This window comes from Vidua chalybeata, chromosome 4 (genome assembly GCF_026979565.1).
Source record: "Vidua chalybeata isolate OUT-0048 chromosome 4, bVidCha1 merged haplotype, whole genome shotgun sequence".
NCBI classification, from domain to species: domain Eukaryota; kingdom Metazoa; phylum Chordata; class Aves; order Passeriformes; family Viduidae; genus Vidua; species Vidua chalybeata.
In genome coordinates, this window is record NC_071533.1 from 57,804,341 (window position 1) to 57,824,402 (window position 20,062).

The 20,062-nt window shown below is 43.0% G+C and overlaps 1 protein-coding gene across 3 annotated transcripts in view; it reads left to right on the forward strand.

Annotated features, from left to right (window-relative positions):
• The first annotated feature begins 16,539 nt into the window (after positions 1-16,539).
• PROM1 (prominin 1) overlaps positions 16,540-20,062 on the forward strand; it is a 63,879-nt gene continuing 60,356 nt past the window's right edge. For 2 of the 3 annotated variants that reach the window (XM_053941523.1, XM_053941524.1), the window contains exon 1: positions 16,540-16,585. The gene's annotated coding sequence lies outside the window, so the exon portion shown is untranslated. Of the gene's footprint in view, positions 16,586-17,520; positions 17,608-20,062 lie in introns of those variants that run through there. The other variant, XM_053941522.1, reaches the window with a different exon arrangement.

A 20,062-nucleotide genomic window follows, 5' to 3' on the forward strand; every position in this document is an offset into this window, starting at 1 on the left:
AATATCTGAAAAATACTTCTAGCAGGATCACTATTTCCTCTGATGTCTCTTAAAAAAAAATTAAGTTACTCAGGAAAAAAATTAAACTTCTTGTATATTATTTTGACAAGAAGCCCAGTCAATTCCCAATGTTTATGTAAGTATTCTGTCCTGAAAAAAAGAGAGTCTTTTTATCTGGGATATATAATTTTCTAGCAGGTAACTTGTCTGTTTTCAAGCTACAGTACAGGAGATTTCCTGTACAGGTGATTTCAGTGTAACTCTGCACAGCCACAAGTGTCTGAATTAAAATCCCGGATTCCTTCAGTGACAGGGACTGTAGTGCTGCACAAGTGAAGGCAGCAGCAGCTCTGCCTGTCTTAGGTGCTTGACAAAGGCTGCCCTGATGGTGAGCACAATGAACACTGAAAAACAAGACTATTGCAGTACGAACCAGTTGTCAGCTTGAGGATGGACTTTTCCTTTTTTAAATCTTTCTCCAAACAGGTAAAGGGAGAGGTTTCAACATTGCCATTTTCTTGTGGAAGTAGTAGTTCTTCCTGCTCAGGAAGAAATTTTGAGGAATTGCGTGTGTATTTTTTTTTTCCTCTTTTAAACATCGTTATTTCTGTGTCTTTAAGCAGCTTTGCACTATGGATCACCTCTATCTAGAGACTAAGTTTTGTATGAATACCAGTTAGAGAATCTGAATCCTTATCAGCAAGACTCAAATCCCATTAGTATTACATTTTGCATAAAATATTCAGAATGAGTTACATATATTTGTGGGGCAAAGGAGCTGTAAATTAGTAAATAGGAAAAAAATTATGTAGGAAAGCATGGCCTGAAGTGTGTATCTGAGACTTGGGAAGTTATGCATAATGAATAGGTAAGCGTGCTGTTGAATTTGGATAGTTTCTGTAGGTGGATGATGGAAATTGCACAGCACTGATGTGTAAATAATGCACAATCACTTAGTAACTCTGACCTGTTACTTATGAAACAGAGGAAAATGTGCCAGGAAAAGCCTGACAATAATACTCAAAATAAGTCTCTGCATGAACATGCACAGCTCCCAGCAGCCACTACAAAGGCAGTATGGCAAGTTGGGAAGGTATTTTGATGCTTCCTTCACCTCTCTCACCCTCACTCATCACAAGGGTTTTTTTGCAACTCTATGGATGAGGGCTTCCATTGCAGGATGTTCAGATACTGAACTTTTCAGTTGCTGGAGGGAAAATTCACCTAAAATGTGTGACCTGTCTACGTGCAACTGAAAACAAGTACATGCACAGCCTAATTTATTTATAAAATCTCAGAAATGGGCATGTGCTGCTGTAGATGAATCTAAAAGAACAGCTGGCTCAAGCTAGATGCTGTGGATTGAAATACTAATTAATGTTTTTCTAAAGGCTGCATCTCATACTGCAATTCACCCCAGGACTAGGGAAAAAAGATATTCACAGCAAGAGGCTGAGCATTGCCAGTGTTTATATGCTATTGAAACTTCACTCAAAAGCAGCACAAATTTACCCTGAGCTCTTCCTCTGCTTCCACATCCCTAAGTGGCTCTTTGCAATAGACCACAGTGTTTGTATTTGGAGCAAAACAATTATAAATACAGAAGCCAGCAAGAAAATAGTGTTTTCTATATCCTATTTTATCTGTTGCCTCTCTGCTCTGGTAATTGCCATGGTGTTGGCAGTGGAGGGGCCCCCAGGTAACTCTGCCTAGCAAGAGCATGAAAAATTGTATTGTCTCCAAGAGGGGCCACATGCTGGGGAGTCCTCCTTCAGACCCTCCTGTTTTGGTAAGTAACCAGATCTCTTAAAATCTGGAGGAAATAAATCCTCTACGTATTTTTCCAATTACAGAGGACAAGAAAACCCTTTTACCTTCTCTTTGATTTCCACAAATTAACTGAAGGGGACTAGGTTGAAGGCCTGAGTCTTTCTCAGTTGGCAGCAGTGTTTTGGTCTTTATTTCAGCCCCTGGCCTCTGCGACACCACGATTCCTGCTGTCCTGGCAAGTCTCTCCAAGATAAAATAATGCTGTGGCTTTGGTAGCTTCCCATTAGGCTTTTCATTGCCCCACTGGTGAAGTGCCCCTTCCTTGCTTGGGGAGCCTCAACAGCCTCTCTCTTACTGTTTGCTAATAAGACCAAAGGAAGATCTTTCCACAGTACAGAACCCAAAGCTTTGCCCCTGTCTGACATGCTGTCTAAAAAAATCGATAAAGGAATTAAATCTTTCAGGAAACACCTTAAATATTTGTGCTATTTGTACTTGAAGGTGATGTATGTTTGTCTCTGAATATGGAAAACTAACTCCTGTCCAGTGCATTCAGAATGGATAAACAAGTTGTCATGCATAAATTTAATGGTGAAAATAACTTTCCATGGGTGACAGAATGAGGATAAATGCATTTAATATGAAATCCTTGTTTATATATGGACATATAGCTATATTTCTCATACACGGTGATGTATTTTCTGAAGTGTTTTTAAAGATTTTACAGCTCCAGTTCTCAAAAGAGAATTCACCAGATCATGTGGAAACGCTCCTCTTCCTTTAAGTAGTTTAATACAGGCAAAAGAAGCAGCTGCTGAAGGCAGAAGCCTGACAGGGTCAGCAAAAAACCCACATGAGGCAGCCACTCCCTCCTTTGCCTACAAGAAGAGGAATTACTGCTGGTGGTGTGGGGCTTGTGGGGCAGGGCTGCTCTAGGTGGGGGGCAGAGGCAGCTCTGCCCCATTCTTCAGTGGGAGTTGTATCAGGAGATGTTCACTGCGAGAAAAGAGAAGTTCAGCTCTTTCTGTTCTGTCAAGAAAACTTGCTCCTGTCCTGACCCATGCAACACTGAACCTCTGTGGAGGATGAGTCTGTGCTCTAACACGACACTCTGATGTCAGCTGAGCTTCTCTGGTGTGGTGGGGGAAGCAAATAAAAGCATGGAAAAGGGGCTAAAATATATTTGGAATCTTCTGTCCTGATGTCAGTGGCTATGATAGCTGCACAGTTGCCATGCTGCAGGCAGCCTTTTTCTCAATCAAAACACAACAAAAGGGAACAATTCTCAATGTTGGTGCTGTAATTTCATTTCTAATGGCTTTCCTACTATCTGAAGCGAAAGCCCAGCACTGCCAGAGGGCTCTTGAATGGTTTTGACCAATATAAACAAGTATTCCGATGTGATTCTTCCTTTGCAAGCTGATCCCATTGTGTATTTACCTAAGCCATTCTCTTCTGGGAGTAGCTTGATGACACACTTCCAGCATAAGAATCACAAAACTAGATTTAGTCATGCATACTTGAGTCACAGACTTGTGTTACTTTATTTAGTACAGGCCATTAAATATTTTTACCTCTGTATTAGGGTCAGGATAGGAGAACTAATCAAGAGAGATTCACGGAGGATTTATGTCTCATACAAAGTACTCAAGCTAATCTTCCACACTCAAACTTACTCCTCACCACATGTGACTGAGAAAAAATCCACAGAGGTCACACATTTCATGTATTTACATGTGAATTTGCTGAGACAAGTGTGCATGTGTGCAAGGGAAATATTATACATTAAAACCATCTTCATTTCAAAGCAAAGCATTTTTAGGTGAGAATAACGATGTTCAAGGTCAGCCAGAGCAGAGGCACAGAATCCCCAGCCTGGTCTGACCTGAAGATGTTTTGTTGATACAACATGGAAGTATGGCAGTGGCACAAAATACTGCTTAGTTCAGCATTGTTACCTTGGAGCAGGATATGCTTGTTGGGGTTTCAAAGCACATGGTTTATTAATATATTAAGAGATCGTTACACTGGTGCAAATATCCTTGCTACACAGAGGCCCAAAGTAAAAAGACACATTTGGCATAATCATTTTGGAAATCTTAATCTATTTATGCTCTTTAGTATTCATCTTGTTAAACATGTACAGCACTAGATAAATTGGTGCTACTTAAATATTTATCAAATGTCTCCCTGCATGTTTAAATAGCAAGCAGGCAGCCAGTCATAAACATCAACTTTTTTTTAATCATTCTTCCAGGATCATCTACATTTCTTCTTTGCCTCTCAAAGGCTCAGCATCACAGTCAGCCCAGTGCCACAGAGCAGGGAGACGGTGGCAGGGTCTGACAGGCTGTACCAGAGGTGTGGGAGCAGAGCCCAGAACCCCCTGGGGGCTGAGCCCCGGGTGCCTGGCACAGCAGTGCAATCCCTGCGTGGGGCTGCAGGGCTGGAGCTGTGCTCAGCTCCTCGCATGGTTACCCGCTGCTCTGTGGGGCACCAAGCAAGCATTTCAGCACGTTTATTTGGAACAAGTTTTGTTTACCCCCATGATTCCAAATCTCACTCTGGCTTCAAGCTGTTGCATTATCACAACCTTTTTCTGCAAATAAGCTTTAAAGACCTAGACTGCATCATTATTAGGGAGCTTAAAAGCAGAGTGGAAAAAAGAGAACTATTTTAATATGAATTACAAAATCATAGCAACAACCATGAAGACAATCTCATCCCACCCCCCTATATTCCGGGTGACTGGTACATTTCAGCAGGGCTGAAGTTTGTGCCAGGTGCACGCAAGGAATTGCAATTAGAATTTGCTTCCAGCCACGTTTCACACAGCACCGGTGCCAGCCAAGCACAAACATGCGTTCCACTGCTGGGCACTAGAAGGAGAAATGGAAGCAAAGGGTCCTGAGCAGACCAGGGCATGGTACAGACCTGGGCTCTGACACCAACACTGGATGTCCTACAGGTTCACTGGGCTCAGCACAGTTTGTTTCAACCGCATGAGTGAAGACAGGGCCAGAGCACAGCCACAGACATCCTGCACTGCAATAGCAGCTCCCCATGAGGGTCCATGCACTTCACAAGCATCTTTGCTTCCCTTTTACAGACAAGGAAATCAGTGAAAAGAGGTTATAATAACTTTCTGCCATATGTAGTAAAAGGTGGGGACAAACAAACCAAAAAAATAAAAGCTCTCAGACTCCTAGTTTTGTGCTATTCCCACAAAAACATGTTTAACCCTGCTCCATGTGCAACCAAGAACTCTGATGGTGCATTATTCTTTTCATTCACACAACAGGACATTTAGCATCAATGGTTCAGTGACAATATTTGAAGTTGTTTCAAGTAGAGTTTTTGGGAGCCCAATTCTGTGCCTTTCAAAACTTTCCTTAATGATACAGATAAAGGAGTGGAGGGTGTCCTTATAAAATATGGAACTGATGTAAATTTCAGCAAGCGTTTTGGAGACAGATTTATTCAAAACAGTCTTTAGAAACTAGGAAAGTTCTAAATCAAATATACGAAATCAAATAAAGCAAAGTGAAAAGGAGGAAAAAAAGTCAAACCCACACCCAAAAAACCCCAACCCTGAAAATACATGCCTTACCAGCGGTATTGCATAAGAGATTCTGGATATTGCAGGAACCAACATACACACTGAGCATGTGCCTACCAAGAAGGCAGATTCACTAGTGCATGAAGAAGAGACTCTTTATGATGTGGGATGTTGTTAGGTTGCTTTCCTCAGGAAAGGAGCTCTCAGCTGGAGTAGCATGTTTACATAGGGGAACTATACATGCAAATTGGAGAGAGGTCACAAGACAGAAATGGCAACATGACTCTTAGGATAGCTTTGAAGAATTGGGCTTTGATCCAGAAACCAGAAGACCAGAGAAAGGACATGATAACATGTTCCACTGCATGTTTCAGTATTCCAAACACTGTTACAAAAAGGACAATCAATTATTCCCCATGTCTACTGAGGGAAGGATGAGCAGAAATTAACCTAATTTTCAGCAAGGAATATTTAGGTTAAATATCAGGAAAATTTTCTTATTATGAGCAGAATTAAGTGTTGGACCAGACTGCCTGAGGGACACAGTGTGAGGCACTGCCTTCAATGGAGGTGCTAGGGTGCAAGTTGGACAAGTGCCTCAGGATGTTCTGGGAAGAATTTGCTGCTGGTAGGGGGAACTGGGGAACCTTCCCAATCTGTTTCTCTACACATGTGGTATTTCTTCTGTTATGAGATCCACTGACCCAATGAAATGTAATATTCTTGACACTACTATCTGTCTTAATAATCATCTGGTCTTCATAGCAGCTTCTGGAGCAAAAAAGAGAGGCTACAAGCTTGCTCCAACTGATTAAACAATTCAGCTAATAAGACTGAATAAAAGTGCTCCAGATAAATTATTTTGGTCACAAATAAGTTCAAAATGACTTCATACTATGATCAAAGCACTGCTAAATCTGTGCTAAACCTCTTCCTACCCACCAAAAAGAAGTGACATTTTGCAGATTTGAAATACAGCAACTGAGGCAGCCTGGATACAAAGGTTAACCTAGACAGATTAATATGAGCTTGTATAAAGCTCTTAATGCTATTCCAAATGCTAATAGTGACTGACATTATAGGGTTTCCTGGAACTGATTTAGAAAGACAAGACTTGTTTGCAATAAAAGTCTGTTTATCTTACAAGAAGAGATAGAATTCCTTAACTAACCAGCAATTTAACCAATTATGATCTCATTTAACAGAAAAATCATTTCTAAACATGGCATTTATCTGTCTGATTTCCCAGGACACTGGACTGTACCATACACTGCTCTTCAAACAGGGCTCTAGAAGCACTGCTGAAATATATGTTGGCAGAAAGCTGTGAAAACAGACAAGTTTTATTTTAACCATTTTGCCAGTCAGTAAAGTGAATAGTTTCCTCAAGGTGAGAATGAGTGGGACAGACATTCCTGGTGAGGGGCTTTAGATTCTCATTGTCCATCCCCATGTCTGCTGTTCCATGCCCTGGGATGGATAGCTCCTGGTTAAGCAGTAAATGATCCTCAGTGCTTTTCAGCACACAGGTGCTCTGTGGAGTTGCTTTTGAAGCTTTTCAGCCATGTACATTTCTCCCTTTTATTTCAGCCAAACACATAATTTTCCTTTTTTTTTTTTTTTTTAATTTTTATTTTTAGTGAAATAACAAATGTAAGACTATTGTGAATCTGGCAAAGGCAAAAGAGGAATTTTGAGAACCTCAGGGAGCTGAGCCATTTCACTGAGAATAATCTTAGCTCACAAATAGAACAGCAGTCCCTGGTAGTATTGCAAATCCTGCTTCAGCAGCAAAAATATCTTAGATTTTTTTCCCCTCTTAAAGAAAGAGAGAAAATAATATACTTTGAGAGAGAGAAAATAATATACTTTAAATCTTTAAGTGTCTCTGCCAAGAACTTTGGACCAGATGATCCTTGAGGTTCCTTCCAATCTGGTATTCTAGGATTCTGTGATTTAGGATTCCGGTTATGAAATACTATCTCCTCTCCTTTATCACAGAAGAACCTCAATGTTAAAAAAGAAGTTAAGCTTCTCAGAAAAAAACTAAAATACAAGGTACTTACAGAAAATAAATATCAAAATGGCTATAATATAAACTAACTTACGCTGGAAATTCAACTGGAAGAGTTTTTCAAGTGTATGTGGTATTCTGTGCCATTAAGTACAAACTAATAACATTTGGTGTATATCAGAATTCAAATTTGGCCAACAGCTAAACACAAATTTTTACAACTCTTGCTGAGTTCAGTGTAAACTGTATTCATTCCCATCCAAGGGAATGTTTCCTAGTATTTCTGGGAATTTTCATAGATTCACATAGGCAGGAAATATTTTTTATGTGATCTCTCTGCTCTTTGGCAACTCTTGGGCAGAATTACTATGCACACTCTTTTATAACATTTTGCTGGGTTTTGCTCTGTGTATTGAGATATTCTGCAAACTACTTAAATCCAATTACAAAACCACTGCACTGTGCATGTTTCATAATATGAAACAGCTGCTAAGGAAAGCTCAAAATACATCTCGTGCACTTTTTTAATTACATGCCTTTACTGTACCAACTCTCAGCTCATACAGAATATATAAACTAATACATTTTACTGCAGTGAATTGTGGATTACTTTTTATAGGATGATTGCTTCTACAACTACAGCACAAACTGGGAATTTATTTATTTCCATACTACAAATAGCAGAGGGTAACAACTACAAATCTGAAAAAGCAAATATTCAAGCCCGTACAGAGGCAAAATGCTAGGATGACCAAGGTGCAACAGAAACAGAGAAAGTTGAACCAAAACATGGTGAAAATTACTACTATCTGGACTATGTCTCTAATCCCCTTCTAAGGCCTTTCTGTGGCTGCCTCATCAAATGGGCAGAATGAAATGCAGAGGAATTTAATGAGGTATCCATGTAGTGAGAGAAATGGGAACAGGAATCTAACAGCAATCTAAGCTCTATTAGACCCAAGTATCTGTAATTCAATGTACAGGGAATTAAAGAGCAGAAAGACTGCCACAATATGAGTGAGGCTCAGATTTATAGATAAAGCATTAGAATAATAAATAATGGCTTCCAGATTTGTCAAAAGGCCTTTTCTACCTTAGCAGCTGTGGACAATTTGCAGGCTTCATATGCTGAAGGGAATTCAGCTGCTTTCTAGTTAGAATTGGCACCAAAATCCCAATTTTTTTATCTGTCATGCCCACTTTGGACCACTGCCTGTTCCAAGAACAGACCCTCTTTTTAAAAACTTCTTTCATTATTCAACATTTTTTTTTCCTAATACATTATTAAGAAAAAAAGAGAGAAGCGTAGAAGTTCTACCTGGCAAGATTCAAGAATGGTGCTACACTATCAAATATCTTCAGTTTGTCAAAGGACAAGACTAAAATAATGTCATAAAGCTCAAATGGCACCAAACAGTATTGGGCCAAGATGTAGAGGTCAGACTTGAGGACTTACTATCACCACTGAGTGGTACCACACCTAATTCTTTGGTATTGCCTGGTACTATGGACCCACTACACTGGTCATCACTATTGCGAGGCTGCTCAAAAGAGTGAAAAAGAAACTGGAAAATTAAATTAGACTGCTGAGGTGAAGGCTAAAATTTTAGTCTTTAATGATGAGAGAAGATGTCTGTTCAGACATTTCACACAACACTGAAGTCTACTCTCGTCTGACACCCAGGTACCTCTTCCCAGGAGTTTGCCATACCTGCTAGCTTAATATTGAAACTAGTCTAAATCTTCCTGGATTTGTGTATGATGTGCATATGAATCACATGCAAGGTAATCAGAACAGTTCTCTCTGGCTTAAAGAAAAAGAAAAATATATATCAAGGAGCTTATGAAAAAACACCTGACCATTCCTTTTTTCCCAAGATGCAGTACAGACTAAAGAGTGCAGGACTTGCTGCAGTCCCTTTTATGAAAGCAGATGATGATCAAACTCAATGAAAGTCAGTCTTTGTTTTGCTCAGATTATGGATTATGTGTGCAATGTCTCTGTTTTCTGTGTATATGTGGGCCTCTATTCCCAGGCCAAAGGGTGCAGACTGCAGGGTGTACTCAGGTGCATGACCTGCACCCCTAGACTTCATTGTTCCTTGACCTGTACTCATATGGACTTATGGAGCCAGAGACTGGACACTTGAGCACAGATCAAACAAGATAACAGCGTGGATGCACCCCTGCTGCACTCATCAGCTCCCCTGTGAACTCAAGCAGGGAGGGCAGCTGTAGCCTGCAGCAGGGCAGAACCAAGAGGACTCTGTGGCTCTTGGAGCATGAGGCTGATTCTTGCTCTGCTGCCTGCACAAATACAGCTGCGTGCTACCTCAACTCAGGCCACATTTTAAGATTATAGATTAACTTTAAAGGAACAAACCTCAGGTGTTCTTCAACATACATGTTCTCTATTCTCAAAGGCTTAATGTTGCCATGAAATACTTAAAAATAAAAATAATTTGATGTTCTGACATGCAAAAAGACAAAGAAATGGGGCTAAAGGTCAGTTTTCTTTTCCATATCTTACATGCTTCAACAGTAGAAATACTTCACAATTTCTTGGTCTCTTATAGATTAGCAGCAGGAAGGTAAAATACAGGGAATAATAAATTAATGAGAACATTAGGGAAAGGAAGAGCCAATATTCACAGAATTCTGAAAATACCTTCCTTGGAAAAAAAACCATTACATTATAGGAAAAAATGTAATTTTGCTTGGATCATGTTATCATCAGGGCTGCAGTATTTTTCTCAGCCATACTGAACGGTTTTGTATCAAACTGGAGAAGACCAAGGAGGGAGCTGGAGCTGTGAGGTGGCAAAGGGGAGAGGTTGCACTCCTGTTTTGTGTGATAACAACTTGTGGGTAGTAGGCTGCTATCCCAACCGTTCCGTGGAAATTGGGAGCTTGGGATGGGGACAGAAATGCTGGGGGAATTTTTAAGTGTGGAGCTGAACACGAGGAGAGGGAGCAAAAATTTCATCACCTAGACCATAAAACCTGGACAATGCTAAAAATTGCTCTCTAATCACACTAGAAGAACCTTAGGGATCAGGTGCTCAGCACAACTCTGTGAAGGGCTTATAAAACCCAAGCCTTTACTATCCTGGTAATAAATTTACAGCTGAGGTATAGTCTGTATTAGATAAATTGTTATACCTCATATAGTTCATTTGAGGAGACTTGCAGTAGGTGTAAAGTTAATAATAGAAACTGGAGCGAAGGGGCCCTGTCGGGTTAATCCTACACCGTGTGTTGTTTATGAGCTCCCTACAAGATGTTGTAGGTGGTGGTGTCATTCCCCCTGAAAACATAATGAACATATGCCTTCCTTTCTTGTATTTTGTTGTGCTATAGATAATTTAATACTGATATTAAAAATAACCTTCTTCCAATCTTCTTTACTCACATCAGACAGCATTTACTACAGAGCAAGGAGACAAAACAAGGTCACTGCAGCAGCTAAGCTCCTGAGGTAGGATTACATTTTGTGGAAAGCATGGGATGAGGGAGCTTCTGCTTGTCAGAGAGTCACAAACAGAGATGAAAACCAATCTTCTTTTTCCTGAAAAGTGACTATCCAGATCAATGACTTTGCTTCTGTGATAACATTCACGTATGTACTCGGTTTAGCTGATTAAATATTTTTGTACTGTTCTGTTCTTACTTTTATTGGATTCATAGTTTGTGTAAACTGTGTATTACAGCCTGTCTGGCCTCTGCTCAAGCAGACCATCTCAGATCCTGGCTTTCAGAAGAAATTTATAAATGCATTCATTAAAAAAAAAAACCAAAATAAGTAAGCCACAAGAGAGAAGAAGAATCTATCAGTTCTGATGTCCAGGTGTCCATGACAGTAGCCTGAGATGAGGCCACTGTCTAGGCTTGTGCTGTCTCACGTACAGCTGCTGGCCACTTGCATCATCTGCACAGATGAATTTGTTAGCCAGGACTAAACTTTGAGACTGTGCCTGAGGGACCCAGCCCAGCTGAAGCCTATATATCCCCCACAAGATATCAGTATATCACAAGAAAGAGCTGTACTGGTAGCAGTGCTTAACTGGTCACAAGCAAGGAATTACCAGTATTGAAAACAGACAGTCCTATGTCCCATGGCAGCACACCGACTTCTGAAGGGGAAGGCACCAAACTGTGTTCAAATTTGGTAAACAGGAGCATCTTTATTTAAAATCTCTTTCTCTATCTGGTGAAATTACACATGTGCAGAAGGTTTTCAGGACTTCATCTGAAAGCGTTCATCCAAAGCTGTAAGTTGCTTTCTAACAAACTGAAATGCCCTTGCTGATGTGGCTATGTCCTCTATCAGACAACTCATTACATCCAGTTCCCACAGAAAGAACCGTGGAGATGCTGACCTGAACCTTTTTGTCACCTGAGAAGTGTAAGGTGCTGGAGCTGGAACCAAAATCTGGAGTGGTAGTTGGCCATTGCACCACAACCTGTTACCAAACAGCAGCAGAAGCACATCAGGAACTTGAAAAGAATGTGCAAATGCAGAGGAGAAGAGTGTAGAGTAAAGCTGCAGAAAATCTTGACTTGCTGGAGCCAAAGACATTTTGATTTTCTTTTGTTCTAGTGTCAAAAAGACATGTGCCTTTCCCATTTTTGTTTCAAGCGTTCCTGACTTTGTCGTTTATCAGAATGCCAAGAGGCAAAGCTTGCAAGCAGAAATAAATGATGGAAATAGAATAGAATAGAAGCAGAATATAAATGATGGAAAAACAGAGTGAGTCTGTATGGGGGGTGGAGGAGCTCATAAGAGAAGATACAAGCCCCAAGTACATGCATCATGTAATCCCTGTCATTTTGTATCTTTGTTGAGCTGTGAAATCTGTTATAGCAACTACTACTGGTTTGTTTCCTCAGATGAAAAACAACAGATATAATTTTTAAGTTCCCTGACGAGTTGACATGCAGATTTATAACAGTCACAAGAAAGGAGCACAACAGAGCATAATGGCAAGACATGTAGCTGACAAATTATCAACTCTCTGAAGGCATCCTGAAGTGATATAAATCTTCCATTCAAATGAAGGCAATCCTTACTGAAATCATATCCTAAATTGGCATGAATCAAAGGTCTACAATGAAACATCACACTGTTTTCTAAGCTTGAGAATTAATTATCCATTTCATTTTTTAGTTTTCCTTGGGAGTAAATTAAGCAAATACATGGTGGATTATAGCACACAGCAATTGTGGTGTTTCCCACCATTTTTATGGATTCCAATAATTCTTTCAGATTTTGCATGCTTTGATTCTAATACAGCAAGAGATTTCTCCTGCTTGCTCTCCATTTCTCTTCTCTCACAGAGCCTGCAGAGCCTGGGTGAGGCTGGCTCCAGCCTTGAAGAGTTCACAGCTTGGAGGTCGGGTTGTGAACTCATACAGCCTGTAATCCTTTAAGCCTTGCATCCCACAGAAGAATTAAGGATGAGGAAGGCTGCAGCTGTGGATGTTGGAGAGGGGAGAAAGGGTGATGATGGGGAGCTGAGCAGAAGGAGGCCATGGGCCATGCAGGCAGCATTTGCTAATTGGGAGGGCTGGCAGAATCCAAAGGGCTAAGCCAGGCCTGAAGGGAAGGGAGGTATTGAGTGGCAAGGGGCAGAGCTAGGCAGGGCTTACTGCACACAGTGGCAGAGGACAGGGAAGGACTCAGGGGCTATAACCCACTGAAAGCAGAGCAAAGTGGACAGGCATCGGGCTAAAGGGTAGAGCTGACAAGAGGGATAAGCAGACTAGTACAATTTTGGGATACTGGCAGAATGCTGTATGCTGTCACTCTGACATGTTCTTGGCAAAGGGTGTACGTAAATCACTTTTCTCCACAGCCCTGGTGCAAAGAAGCATGCTGCTCCTCTGCTCCTCTCCCACACTTCCATGCACCCTTCTCTCCCTAAACAAACATCCAGATGAAGACTAAACACAATATAAGAGGTCCTTATACCTTGCACCTTGTCCTTTTTCTTTTTTGGGAGGTTTTGGAGTTATTTTCTTTTGGAAAGTTTGGAGTTATTATTTAAGTCTCTTCAGGGAATATTATACCTAGCTGGACTCCAACTAACGAAAAAGGCTATTTATCTAATAGACCTTTAATCACAAGCTCTACTTAAAAATCAATTACATGATACAACCATTATAGTTAAGCTCTAAATCTCATGTATCTTCCTGTTATCTGAGGATTTTCCTCTGAGATAACAGAGGTGATTGATATGCAGCCAGATTTTCAAATGCTCACCACAGAGTATGGGTCAGTTTTTTTCTTCCAGCTGTTACTGTTTTGGATGCTTATACAGCAGGTTTTCAGAGGCCTTATCACCTACTGTGCTGTGTTTTGAAAGATTGCTTCCTCATTTATGTGAGCAATTAGGGTTCAGCTGCCTCGGGAACCTGACCACAGCTCTGAGTGCTGACATAATTTAAAAGTTTTGGCTATAAAGAACAGAGCTAGAAGGTATCCTGATTAAATTTAGCCCAATTGCCCTAATAAAGCAAAAAGGACCACAGATAGAAGATGATGCATTCCCTCAAGGACAAGTTTTCTTGATGTCTCTGAGCTTGCTAAGACTCCATCCTGTTTTTACACATTGTGCCTCTTGAATGTGGCTGTGTTCCACACGCAGGCAAAACACAGACCAGCACATCCTTCGCCGTGCCCACAGGAGTGTGCAGCTAAGCTAGCTCAGGCAAAGCTGTTATTCAGATGGCAAGGACACAAGAGGAAAAGGACTGCAAACTGGTGCAGTATTTCCCACTTTACAGTTGTCTGCCTCTACCTGACATGCAGTTAGCAGAGAAGAAATATCAAGGAAAGGTCACCAGCTGCTCAGAGCAGTTTCAGGTCAGACACACGCTTGGGGTTGCCAGCAATGTAATGGGAGGCAGCTGAAGAGGTCATGCTTCCATCTACCACCTCACAGTGACAAGCTCTGACGTCCTAACTAGGTGCTACTCAGACAACACATTTTCAGTACCCAATACAAAATTATCATAACTCAATCACTTCCAGGCACCTTCGGCAAGTCCTTTATTTCAGGCTAGATCCCAATAGTACAGAGAAACTCAGAAATGACTGGAAAGCTTTCTTATATTGATAGCAACAACCATGAAAATAAACAGGAGATCTGTCATACATGGATAATACTAATCATAAAATAGGTGTTGGCTTAGTCTGCTGAAGAAATGCCTCCATTAGTAGTGTCAGTTTTGATTCAGGTTCAATATTTGTCCAAAAGCTAGCATCTTTTTCCTATTATTCTAGTTTCATGTCCTTGTTTATGCACACTACAGACATTTCTCATCCAGAAGTACTGTGGTAGCCTACCATAAATGGTAGAAAACCTATCACTTGTATAAATTAGTAACCCAAGAGAAAATCTAAATGTGTTTGGCTCCAGCAAATCAAGATTTTCTGCAGTTTAATTCCACACTCTGCATTCCCACATTCTCTTTCAGCTCCTACAGACTATTCCATCCTTGCAGATATCTATCACTATAGCCATATGCCTTCGCTCTGCATTTTAAAATCAGTCAGTGAGTCACTGAGGTCAGTAGGACTTGGCCTTTCTGAATGGAAGCAAGGGAATCTAACTCACCATACCGGCTCATTAACAGTGTTGTGCACTCACAGCCCATTATCTGGAAGGAATATTCTCTTCTATTTAGAACAAGGTTCATCCAAAGCTTAAGACAGGACCTGTAATTCTCTTTGTCAGACTGATTAATTTAACACATTTGTCTATCGGTCAAGGTGTTTTGTTTTCTCCAAGACTACTCTGTTCCTCTCTGACACCTGGCTTAAGGTGCCTATGACAGCTACATCAAGAACTTGGACAAGAGCCTTTCTCTGAGCTCTGTACCACTCCATCTTGGGTTGTGCCTTTACATATCCTCCTGCTGAACAAGCTAAGATTAGCTCTGGTCAGAATAATTGTTCTGTGTGCAGCCAGTGTAGCAACTTTGATGTACATTGCAATGTACATTCTTTGATGTACATTGCTGGCAAATGCCCTGAGCTGAAATACAGGTAGATTTCAGCAACACTGAATACTGCCTGTGGGAAAACTGTTCGATGTTTGGCCAGGCTTAAATTAGCAATGCAGAGTGGTGCCATAGCTGTAGCTTTGATTTGTTTCTGCCTGCAAAAAGGAGACTAACTGCCTTCTCCATCAGTTTTGTTACTAACTTCCAAGAAACCAGCATAACCTTGGATGCCTAACAAAAATTCTTGCTTCGTCTTGCAATGCATATGTGATGCTGAATAACAGAGGCAAGAATCATGTTCATATTTTACTGTTGCAATAGAGGAACCACATTAATACACTAAAGTTGCAAATAAAAATCAAAAGCACAAACAAATCTGCACAAGGCAAAAGGAAAGCACAACAGCCATTGGAAGTGTATGTTACTTATTGCAACTTGTAAGAAAAACACTTCTCATTTTATCAATAAATCACTGGCCTTCGGGAACAGAGAACACTTAGGAACATAGATAGCATCCCTAAAGGAAATACTAAACCCAACAGGAAATAAGGACGCCTCTCGACAGGAGTAAAACAAGATTTTTTTTTCTCAAAAGCTAATGGAGTAAGTCACCTTGATGCGAAAAGCAAAACCGCCTGATCTCGAACCAACCCCAGAGGCAATGGCCATGCCCGGGGCGGCAAGGCGGGATGTGCCTCGGCAGAGCCCGGCCACGGGTCCCGGCGTGGCGGAGCACCTTGCCGGCCGGGAACAAGGAGGGAGCGTGCTCGGGATGCAACAGGTCACCGACCGCTGCGCACTCGCAGGGGTGCGGGTTCAGCCTGACCCGCTCGGCTCCCCTGCAGCAGTGCGCAGCCCATCCCATCCCATCCCATCCCATCCCATCCCATCCCATCCCATCCCATCCCATCCCATCCCATCCCATCCCATCCCATCCCATCCCATCCCATCCCATCCCATCCCATCCCATCCCATCCCATCCCATCCCGATCTCCAGCTCTGCTCGCCCAGCACATCCCGCCGGGGTTAAACCCCTCACGCTCCTCCTCTTCCTCCCCCCACCATCCCGGCCTGTCGGGGTGGTCCTGCAGCCCCGGCCCGGGGCAGAGCCCGCCCTCCGTAATCCATGCGCGGGCGGCACCGCCACCACGGCTACCGCGGCGCTCTGAGGCGGAGCGGGCTGTGCTGTGCTGGCCGTGCCCCGCCGTCTCCGGCTCCCTGTCCCCTTTCGACCGGTGAGTGCTGCGGGCGGGGGTGTACGTGAGGAGGGGTCCTGAGCAGCTCCGGCGGGGCCGTAGAGGGCAGCAAGCGGGGATGAGGCTCCTCCGCCTTCTCCCGCTGCGGGCGGGAGGTCGTGGCCGGGAGAGCGCGGCCCCTTCCCTCGCGGGAGAGCGGTGGCGGGAGGGGGAGCTCCGTGAAGCTGGGTGAGAGGGGGCGGGTGGCCGTCGAGGGAGGCGGGTGCCCGAGGGAATAGGACTGCCGGCGGGAAGGGATCCCCGGGGGCTTAGCAGAGGCTGGGAGAGCGACCTGTGGGAGCGGCGGGATGGAGGCGTCCTTAGAGCTCGGGGTGAGGCGGGGGCAGAGGGGCGGCCGGCGGGCAGGTCAGTGCTGCTGGGGAGTGGGATGGCGGGTGAGACGGGTTTGGCCGCGAGGAGGGGGCTGCGGCACGGCGGGGGGATGCCGCCGGTCCGCGGGGAGCCAGGGCGGGTCCGCTCGCTGAGCAGAGCGGAGCGGCGGGCGCGGGGTGCGCATTCCCTCCCCGGAGGTTGTGTGTGGCGGCGGCGGCTGGGGAGAGGTAGGGGACAGCTGTGAGCACTGGCAGATGAACAGAGAGGAGCGGCGGGAGCTGAGCGGGGAGAGCCCCAGAGATCGGAGAGAGGGGAAGCCGCTCCACGGGGAGGAGGAGGAGGAAAAGGGCGGCCGCTGAGGGCACCTGCCTAGGGCGAGGAGGGAGGAGGCGGGCGGTGGGGGTCGTCTGAGCCGTCTCGGGGAGGCGGACGGGACTGTGCTGTCCTCGAAATCCGCTCGTCAGGGCCGGGGAGTAGGGAGGCGACCCCCAGCCTTGGCTCTGCGGTGGATGTGAGCGGGGTGAGGGCCCGTGCGCTCCTGCGGGCTCCGCGCTCGGCACGGCAGCGCTGCGGCGGATGCCGCCCGCCTCGGAGGAGTTCCCTGAGGCAGTGCTGCCTCTGGCTGCTCGCTGTGCACCTGGGCAGACCGCGCCTGCCCACCCGGCTGGCCAAACGTTTCCTCAGCAGAGGTGAGCTCTGCAGTGAGCCGGAGACCTCATCCGAGAGCTGGAGAGAAGGGGCAGTAAACATGGGCTGTGTCTTCTGCGCACAGATGCAGAGGAGCCGGTAGAGAAACTACCACATCGGTCGGTATTCCAGCAGAGGCAGAGCTGCGGTACCCGCGCTCCTCTGCAGTTTGCAGATAAAGACGAGGCAGCCTGTTAGAGGAAGAGGTCTCTACTGTTTAAGTAATTGCAAAGAAGGTGAAGGAAAGGTTTGGTCTTAGCTGCTAGTGGGAAATGTGCGTGGGGTTGCGGTACTTTGGTGTCGGGACACGTGCACAGCACTTATCAATTCATACTTGCCAAAAACTGCCTGTTTATGGGCTGGACGTACTGTGTTTTACAATTTTCTATGTGATGCTGGAAAGTAATTTAACAAAGAATGGTCTATGAATACTGGGATAAATGCACCACTTAGAATCAAGTTAAATAAATTATTTGGTTAGTGAAAATGTACTTTAAATATTTAGGCAGTCAGCTAAAAATCAGACCTGCCTATACCTGGGGGAAGGTATCTCACCTGGAATTTTTACAGGTGTGCTTCTGCTTGCAAATGTCTGTGACTTGTAAAAGAGAAGAATTTTTTGATGTTGCTTTTTTATTTTATTAATTTTGAAATTAGTAAGAAGCTGTTCAAAGCAAACTGGATTCTGAATATTCAGTTTCCTCACCTGACCACTTGCTTGATTTGAACATATAGCAGGCAAGTCATATGGGTACCAGGGCTGCCTTGTGTGGAAGGTGCTATTGGTTTAGTTTTTCTCAGTGCTGCCAAGCTCTGTTCTGCAGTCCCTAGTGTTTATTATGTCTGTTTCTTAATCCTCCTAAGGCAACAGGTTGTAATTGTTGGTAGGCCTAGGCAGATTTTGTAACAGAAAACTATACTTTTTTAACCTGCCAGTATCTAACTTGGCATGTGTCTCTTGAAAGGGAAGGTCGTGGTGTGGGTTTGGTGGTGTGTTTTTTGTGGTTTTTTTTTTTTGTGGTTTTTTTGTTGGTTTTTTTTGTTTGTTTTTTTGTTTTTGGTTTTTTTTTTTGTTTTTTGTTTTTTTTTTCCCCATACTTAGGAGTTTCAGTCTGCCTGTAACTCTATTTTGTGGCTGTTTTAATTTCACTTCTGGTGGTTGCTGGCATGGTGGACGGGGATTATGGACTTCGATTTTCAAATGCGTAATTGAAAAAAATGTAACAAATGTACTCAGAACCTTTTTGTGGGCTTCCTATGGACAACTATCACCCACCATCTACCACCATCCCAGCCTGTCCTGGTTCACTGCCAGCAGGCACCCCCATTGAGCTTTAGCAGTCTAGCCCCTGGCTGATTGAATTTCAGTTCACGGGGTTAATCATGGTTGCATCACTGCACTGCAGTGTTGCATTTGCATGGATTGTGGTGTTAAACAGAAGGAGGCCAGCCCCATTGGAACAAAGAGCTGCACATCCTGCTGCCTCTGAGGTCTGTTTTTCAGAGTTGGTGTATCATAGGAGTTGATGAACTAAAGCATCTAACTCTGTCTCCTCTTCCCTTGTTAAACTTAAAGCAGAGGTTGGTTTTGGAAAATACTTTTAGTAACAAGGATATATCTGAGATGATAATGGTGCTGCATATTTGAGTGACGGTGTTCTCCACAGGTAGTGTTTAAAACCCCAGGAGTTATGCTTAGCGACTTGTACATATTAGTGTCAGCCACAGCATAAAATGCAAAAGCTTGAGTCTCTTCCAAATGGACATTTGCAAACCACACATAATAATGAAAATCTTTAATTTATTTTAGCTTGTTAAATACTTCACAGGGTGTGTAGTAATGAAATTGGTAGCTTATTTGATAATTACTGTAAGCATTTCAAACTTCCACACAGCTTCTTTTCATTCACTGTTTACTTGAACTTGGAGAGAGTTGTACTGGCAGTTCTTGTAACTCATTGACTGCAGTGATACCACATTGTGCCTGAGGAAATGAGATGCCCACATGCTGCAATGAAGATTAGCATTAACTGCTATTCAGTTCTCTTTATTTGTGTCACTCCTGTGTAGGTCATTTTTGAAGTTCTCAGAATTACAGATTTCAGGGATAGATTTTTCCTCTTTAATGCTGTTTGTCTAGCATATTTAACTACTAATAAGCTCCCAGCTAAGTTTCTTTTAGATATGAAGAAAAGGAGAACTGCTGGGAGTTTTTTAAATCTGAGTTATTTTTAGGTAGGTTGAATATATATTAGATGCTCAGAGGCATCTTAAGTTATAGGTTTAATAGTGTTTCTGCAGGTTCCTGATTATTATTACTATTAATGTAACCTTGAAAATAGTAGTGTTTTTTGTAGTATGAAGGAGAACTAGTGTCAGTCTGGAGGAATTGCCCAGTATAGATTATACTATATTTATATAGTATAAATACTCTAAGAGTTAATATACCATGTTTGC